General features: G+C 47.4%; 1 protein-coding gene across 9 annotated transcripts in view; it reads left to right on the forward strand.

Moving 5' to 3' along the window:
• LOC118736765 (protein similar) overlaps nucleotides 1-8,700 on the forward strand; it is a 259,354-nt gene that overhangs the window by 696 nt on the left and 249,958 nt on the right. The window lies entirely within an intron of this gene.

Consider the following 8,700-nt stretch of genomic DNA (forward strand, 5'->3'; position numbering starts at 1 on the left):
GGGCAAAACTCAGGATGAAGCAGATTATTAAAAGTTATTAACCTTTCCATTTTTTATTTACATTTACACCTTAATTATTTCTTAAAAATACATGACATCCGCATTCGCATCCGCATCCGCGGATGTTAGCTTTTAAACATCCGCACCCGCATTCGCATCCGCGGATGTCTAAATTTCCACATTCGCAACATCCCTAATTCATACATATGTACATTAGGGAGCCCATCGTAAACGCTTTATTTTTTTAATTTCAAGACCCTACCCCCTAATTCGATTTGTTTTCTTGAGAAATATAATTTCCTATTTCTCTACACTTTTTAAAGGTCATTCAACGGTCGCGACCTGCGATTTAGGTCAGAAAATACGATATTGTAGATTTAAGACAGAGATGACAGGTTGATATATAGGCCTTTAAATTGGTATATGTATAATAATCTATTGTCGGACTTGGCTTGTTGGGATTTTTTATAGGGTAAATTTAAAAAAAAAACCACATTTCTCTTAATTTTTTTAATTTTGACCATCGATAATTTCCACAATTTGAAAATATAAAATACAAATACGATCCAAAATTAAATCTATTTTTTAATAAACTGATAGCTCATTTATTGCAATCGCATACAAAATGAGCTAGGGTGGTCTAAAAGTGCATGTGAAAAGTAAGGTGGGAATTTTTATGCTCTCACCCCCTAGGAATGTTCTATACCGAAAAAATATACCCCCATTTTTTATTTTGAAATCAAAAAATATTTAGAGGACGCTCAAAGCGCCCAAAGTTAACTATATTTTATAGGTCCGACCGAAGCCCCAGGAAATGTCAGAAAATGCAACGTGCGGATAAATAAAATGTCTTTAGTATTAAAAACTAGTTAAATAAAAAAATTGGATATCGTTGATATACTGATTCTCAAGAATTCTATACCATTCCTAAGAAAAGTTGTTTTTCCCATTTAAAATACATGGAAAGCTTTGAGAGCTTTGAACGACCTCTAAATATTTTTTGATTTAAGAATAAAAACTAAAGGTCTATTTTTTCAATATAGCACAATCCTGGGGTTGCGAGCATTAAAATTCCGACTTTACTTCTTCACTTCTAATGCCGGTTTGAATTAACAATAAATTTAATTAAAAATGTCACCGTTTTTTTTTTTATTAAACTTTTTTGCAAAATTTTGGTTTTTAATGAAGTGGACATCGACGTTAACGGAACCAGCAACGGTAGAAATAATGGTGCGGAAAAAGGTAAGAACAACGGGACGGTCAACGAGCCGACAACGAGATTGTGGACCCGTCGATCCTACAACGGAGAATGCGTGACGTCAGCTAGCTGACCCAAAACACATTTTTGCGAATATTTCGGAAACCGAGTGTGCACCGAAATTAATTTTGGTGGCCCTAAGTTGCACCTAATTCCTGACTGTTGTTGTAGCGGCTACAGCAACCCCGCCCAGATGGGTTAGTTCCTCAATCGTTGTAGTCAAGCTCTACTGACGGCAGCCCTAGCAAGCGTGCAGCCCGAGGGCATACGAAGAGATACTGTGAGTCATGTTGCGACTCTCCGCATTCGGGGCATTCGTTAAGAATATCGTCTGCTTAGGTATGAGTTCAACCTGCTGCAGTAAGCAGAGCGCAATTGGGCTTTTGTGGTCCGAGTCTCTCGAGGCAGACGAAGTTCTGTCTCGTCCACGTCTGCTGTTTGTGCCCAGAACGGCATTCACAGGTCGGGAGTCTACATAACTCGAGACTGCCTCTCTGTGAATGCCGTTCAAGACTTGTCGATAAGCTGTTGGGTCCAGAGGTTGTTTGATGAACCTCTGGACTTCGTCCGTCAGTTCGTAGAGATGCCTCCTGACGTGCCTGGGCGAAGGCTCTTCTGCAAGGAGTTGCCTGTTTGGATGCCCACTTCTGTGACTCCCAACCAGGAACTGCCTGCAGAGCATTGTGTTATGCTCCTTAACAGGGAGCATGTGGGCCTCCTCGCGCAGGTGGTGTTGCGGCGACATCCAAGAGGCATCCTGTCGCTGTCCAAGTGCCGTGTTCTGGCAAGTCTGCAGCTTCATCCTCTACGTCCTACTAGTCCCCGGTGACCACACGGGCGCAACGTAGTTCAGAAACGGCCGGCCAATTGCCTGACACGTTGCCAGCAACGTTTATTTATATTTTCCCCAGGTGCTGCCGGCTAGCGACTTGAGGACCTTGTTGCAGCTTTGTACTTTGTTGTTGTTGTTGTGGTTGTGGTTGTAGCGGCTACAACAACCCCGCCCAGGACGGTTGGTATCTCAGTCGTTGTCAAGTTCCACTAACGGCAGCCCTAGGAAGCGTGCAGCTTCTGTTGGGTTGGTCCACAGGGACAAAGCCTTTAGGGTTGTCGGGTTTTCCGGGCATGCGAAGAGATGTTTCGAGTCATGTGGGGTCTCTCCGCATGCCGGACACTCATTTGGCACATCCTCATTCAATCTACTCATGTAGGAGTTTAAGCTGCTGCAATAGCCAGAGCGAAGTTGGCCTATTGTCGTTCGTGTCTCCCGAGGCAGATGAAACTCCGTCTCGTCTATGTCCGGGGGCGGTATGCCTAGAACGGCATTCACAGGTCTAGAGTCTACATAACTCGAGACTGACTCCCTGTGAATGCCGTTCAGGGCCAGTCGGTAAGCTGACGGGTCCAGAGGTTGCCTGATGAACCTCTGGACTTCGTCCGTCAGTTCATATAGATGCCTCCTGACGTGCCTAGGCGAGGGCTCCTCTGCAAGCAGCTGTCTGTTTGGGTGGCCACTTCTGTGGCTCCCGATCAGGAACTGCTTGCACAGCATTATGTTGTGCTCCTTTACGGGGAGCGTTTGCGCTTCTCCGTGGAGATGATGTTCGGGCGACATCAAGAGGCATCCTGTCGCTGTCCTGAGTGCGGTGTTCTGTAGAGTCTGTAGCTTCGTCCACTGCGTCCTACTAGTCCCCGGCGACCACACTGGCGATGCGTAGTTTAAAACCGGTTGGCCTATTGCCTTGTATGTTATCAGCAACGTTTCTTTGTCTTTGCCCCAAGTACTGCCGGCTAGCGAGGACCTTGTTGCGGCTCTGTACTTTATTGACAATAGCGGTTGCGTGCGCAGTGAAGGACAGCAGGCGGTCGAATGTTACTCCGAGTATTTTGGGGTTATTCACCGTCGGAATTGGTGTGTCATCGACCTGAATTCCCAGCGGTAGCCTGACCTCCTTCGTCCAGGTTGTGAACAGGGTCGCAGAGGATTTCGTAGGAGAGAGGGCTAGACACTTTGCAGTGAAGAAGCGAGAAAGTTCGGAGAGATACCCGTTTACTTGCGAACACAGGTCATCAATTCCATTCCCAGTCGCCATGATCGAGCAATCGTCGGCGTAAAAGACAATCGAGACTCCCTCTGGTTGAGGGAGCTTTGAAATGTAAAAAAATAAACAGTAGCGGGGAAAGGACACCACCCTGTGGAACCCCCTGTTTTATTTTTCTGAGTTTACTCGTTTTGTCTCTAAACATTACCGACGAGTGTCGACGACTCAGATAATTTGCCGACCACCGTTTGAGCCTCTGTGGGAGAGAGGGGGCCTCTATATCTTCTAGTAGCGTGGAATGGCAGACGGTGTCAAACGCCTTTGTCAAGTCCAACGCTACTAGAATCGTTCTCTCACAGGGACGGTTTCGGTTAAGGCCACGAGTTATCTGAGTTTTTATGGCGTTAAGTGCTGTTGTTGTACTGTGCACTTTACAGAAACCATGATGATGCTTCGCTGGGGTCAAGTGGTTTGTGAAATACGGGAGTAGCAAGGCCCCGAGTGTGTTCGCTACCGGGGAAAGAAGTGTTATAGGACGATAAGAATCTCCTATGACGGCAGGTTTCCCCGGTTTGAGCAGTGGGACCTCCGTTAGGTACGCTACCCCCGCAGGACCCAAATCTTTCAGCATCAGCATGCATATTCCGTCGGGACCCATGGCTTTGGAGGCTTTCGCCTTCCCGATGGCCACCTGAACTTCACCGCAAGTGATAGCAAGGGGGGCACAGGTTGTTGGCAGTTTGTGCAGCCTTCTGGTCACTCGACGCTTGGCTTTGTCCACCGGAGGATGCAGTATGAACTGCCGCCTAATATAGCTCGCGCATCCCTCCGGGTCCGACGAAGCATGGTCGCCGAAGGAAATTTCGACTCTGTCGTCGTGCTTCGTCGGATTGGACAGCGACCTCACGGTTGACCAAAGCTTGCTCACACCAGAGGTGAAGTTACAGGTCTTCAGATGCTCCTCCCACTTCTTCCGCTTATGTACGTTTACTACTTGCCGAATCTCCGCGTTGAGATCCCTGATATGGGGATCTCCGGGATCGGCGTGGGTCCGTTATACATCCTGCCGGTATGAAGCGAGCTGCAGCAGCAGTGACAGCCCTGCGGAACTTACGTTCACCGAGATGGACGTCGGTTGGTGTGGGAAGCGCTGTGAAGGTGTTTTCAGTAAAGTCCGCGTAACCTTTCCAATCAGCTTTAGAAAAGTTGATATAGGTCCGGTGTTTGGCGGAGGCAAAGTCGGTTGGTTTATCTATCGAGATGACTATGGGAGGTGGTCTGATGCTAAAGTCAGCATAGGTCGCCATGTTATGCTGTTTATCAGACCAGCGCTGACTATGGTGATGTCTGGCGAGCTACTCAGTTACCCATAATCCTGGTGGGTGCGTCGTTCATTGTGCAGAATGTCGAATCGTCTATCTGCTCAGCCAAGTCGGTTCCCCTACGATCGTTTGACAGGCTTGAGTGCCAAAGATCGTGGTGCGCATTAAAGTCACCTACTACCATACGGTTTTCACCTCTGAGGAGTGCACCTATATCAGGGTGATATCCTGCCGGGCAGCAGGTGACAGGGGGGTATGTATATGTTAAATATTTTGAGCTCGACATCGCCTGACCGGATAGCGATGCCCTGACATTCTAGGGTGGTATCCCTGCGGTCGATGTCTGCTTCGATAAGACGATACTGCACGGTGTGGAGCGTGATGAACGCCAAGCCACCACAATTATCTCGCTCGCGATCTCGACGGTGCACGTTGTACCCGGCACAATTCAACAAAGTTGAATTGCTGTGCAACTTCGTCTCTTGGACCGCAGCTATCAATATACCATGCCGACACATGAAGACGGTTATCTCCTCAATCTTGCTCTGTAGCCCGTTGCAGTTAAATTGAAGGAGCTTCATGTTGTTCGGGAGACGTGTCGTAATGTGGGGTGTAAGGGATGTGTGTATTCTTACCGCCGTTGGCTGTGTGCGCTGCTGTGATGGTTGCCGCCCTGTGGTGGTGGCGGGAGGCGTCGCAGTTGAGGTCTGCGACCGAGCAGCGCAACACGGGCCCTCGAAGTTCCCAGTCCAATCTCGCGTGGTACGCAGACCTGAGCATGCCCTAAAGTGGCACGAGCCAAGGCAGGTGTTGCACTTGACTGATGTCGCATTACGGAATATCCTGGTCTGACATACCGTGCAGATTGTAGGAGGAACCAGGAGTGGTTGGCGGCGGCGTGTGGGTAGTGGTCCGGTTGTGTGTGTTATGTGGTCTGTGGTGGCTGTGGTATGGTCTGTGGTATTATTATGTTGTGCTGTGGTGACTGTGTGAGGCTGCTCGGGTGGACTGAGGTTAGCCGTGGAGGCTGCTCCGTTTGAGCAACAGGGGGCCACGTACGACCTGGTCCACTGTCGATGTGTCCGTTGTCCTTAGCAGACTCTAAGGTGAATCCACCCCTCGCCGGCATTACACTTGACTGAGGTGGAGTTGTGGTGTTGTCGTCTCTGGCATACACAGCAGGTGTATATTTCTGGCCCTGGGTTTGACTCGATGCCAGCCCTGAGTAGAAGAATACGTAGTGAATGTAGCCCTATGGACGAACAACTTCTGAGATACTTCGCCGACCTAAACGGGGTTAGATCGCCGAAACAACAGCCCTTGGTCGGGTAAAACTCGAGTCATTCCGGTACGTAGAACCGGCTGTCGTGGGAATGTTTTTTGTACTTTGTTGACAATTGTGGTTGTATGCGCCGAAAAGGTGAGCAGACTATCGAACGTTACTCCGAGTATATTCGGGGTGTTCACCGTCGGAATTGGTGTATTATCGACAAGAACTCCCAGTTCGAGTCTGACCTCCTTCGTCCAGGTGGTAAAAAGTGTGGCTGAGGATTTTTTAGGGGAGAGGGTTAGGCTCCGTGCAGTGAAGAAGCGAGGAAGCTCGGCGAGATAACCGTTTACTTTCGAGCATAAGTCATCATTTCCATCCCGGACGCCATGATCGAGCAATCGTCAGCATAAGAGACAATAGACTCCTCTGGTGGTTGAGGGAGCGTTGAAATGTAAAAGTTAAACAGTAATGGGGAAAGAACACTACCTTATGGAACCCCCTGTTTTATTTTCCTCGGTTTGCTCGATTTGTCTCTAAAAGTTATTGACGAGTGACGACCACTCAGATAATCGCCGACAACCGTTTAAGTCCCTGTGGGAGAGAGGAGGCCTCTATGTCTTCTAGTAGCGTTGAATGGCTGACAGTGTTGAACGCCTTACACAGGTCCAGCGCTACTAGAATGGTTCTCTCGCAGGGGCGTTTTCGGTTTAGGCAACTAGTTATCTGGGTATTTTTGGCGTTAAGTGCTGAGCACTTTACGGAATCCATGCCGATGCTTCGTTGGGGTAAGGTGATTTGTAAAATACGGAAGTAGCATGGCCTCTAGTGTCTTCGCTACCGGGCGGAAGGAGGGTTATCGCTCCTTTGTTGGCAGATTTCCCCGGTTTGAGTAATGGGATCACTCTCCCCATCTTCCAGATGTCTGGAATGACGAGAGTGGCCATAGACAAATTGTGGACCTCCGTTAGGCACGCTTCTCCCGTAGGACCCAAATTTTTCACCATCAGCATGCATATTCATTCGGGTCCAATGGCTTTGGAGGCTTTCGCCTTCCCGATGGCTACCCTTACCTGACCGCTGGTAAAAGCAAGAGACGCACTAGATTTTGACAGTTTGTGCAGCCTTCTGGTCACTCGACGTTTGGCTTATACACCGGAGGATGCAAGATGAACTTCCAGCTAAAATCGCGCATCGGTCCGGGTCCGACGAAACGTGTTCACCAAAGTCTATTTCAACTCTGTCGTCACGCTTCGTTGGGTTGCACAATGTCCTCACGGTGACCAAAGCTTACTCACACCAGAGGTGAAGTTGTAGGTCTTCAGATGCTCTTCCCATTTCTTGTGCTTATGTACGTTCACAAGTTGCCGAATCTCCGAGTTGAGATCCCTTATACGGGGATTTCCGGGATCGGCCTGACGAAGTTGTCACGCTCATCAGCTAGGACAGCCACTTCGGCTGGAAAATTCGGACGAGGGCCGAGATGCATCCCGATGGGATGAAGCGGGCTGCAGCAGCAGTGACAACCCTGTGGAATTGACGTTCCTGAATAATATTTACCAGTGTTCGACGAAATTTAGTGGGTGGGTCAGCTAGCGTGACTTCTCCTTCCTGAGCTCTTCCTTGATTGTACTAGGTCTTATCGCTATGAAGAGCTCAGGCCCCATAGGGGACAAGGCGGCTGCCGTTCTAGCTAGTCAGTCCGCTTCATCGTTGTCAACAACTCCTACGTGACCTGGTACTCAAGTTAATTGGATGTCGTTGTACTCCGCCTGGTTGTTGGGCTAATCAATACACTCATGAACCAAAGAGGATTTGACTTCAAATGATGTGAGGGTTCTGAGCGCTGCCTGACTGTCGGACCACGTAAATAATTTCTATAATTTTTTTAAAGAGGTGTGGTATCTATACTAATTTGGTTTAGATCCGATCATTGGATCATGAAGAAAGTAACGGTACTATAAACTTTTATAAGAGAAGGGTACGGTTTGGTTGTGGTTGTTGTTGTTGTTGTACCGGCAACATCAATCCCTCCCAGATCAGTTAGTATCTCAGTCGTTGTCGTCAAGTTCAACTAATAGGGAATTTACATGATTCAACTTTCACAGGCGATTAGTTGAACCAAAAGTTTAACGAAAGTAGGGAGCCGACCAACTTCATTGTAAGCGATTAGTTGAAAGGCTGTTTACACCAGGCGATTGTTGCTTTCAACTAAACATCGCCTCATGTAAATTCCCTATTACGGAAGACCCAAGAAGCGTGAAGCCTCTAAAGGGTCTGACCACAGCGACAGAGGCGTCAGTTGCGTCGAGTTTCCCGGGCATACAAAGAGATGTTTCGTGTCGCGTAGCATCTCCACCAAATAGTCTGTACGAAATGTTTATTTTCTAGATTAATTAATAAATAAATAGATAAATGAGGAATGCTACATTAATGGTCTTCGTACGGAACTGAGGCAACCCACGTGGAAAAGAAAGATTTAATATTATTCGGTTTTAAAAAACTTTTTTAACTTACCTTCGCTTTTCTTTAGGTTTACCAGTGGCTGTCAGTGTTGCTTTAGACTTGACACCTGCTATTTCACCAGGTTTATTGATGCTTGAATTGACTGCAACCATTTTCTCGAGCAATTTTTAACTTTGTTAAATAAATTTTAATTTCACTTTCTCTGTTCTGTTAGATGTATGTACATATATCATTTGAGAAACTTAACCGATTGGGAAGCCGCTATTATTATCGCCTCTTATTCCGTCTCAAATTATTGATGTAAATCCTTTGGATACAATACACATACTCATGCATAAAAAAAAA

Source organism: Rhagoletis pomonella, unplaced genomic scaffold (genome assembly GCF_013731165.1).
Source record: "Rhagoletis pomonella isolate Grant_MI unplaced genomic scaffold, Rhpom_1.0 Rhpom_scaffold_00004, whole genome shotgun sequence".
In the NCBI taxonomy this organism is placed as follows: Eukaryota; Metazoa; Arthropoda; class Insecta; order Diptera; family Tephritidae; genus Rhagoletis; species Rhagoletis pomonella.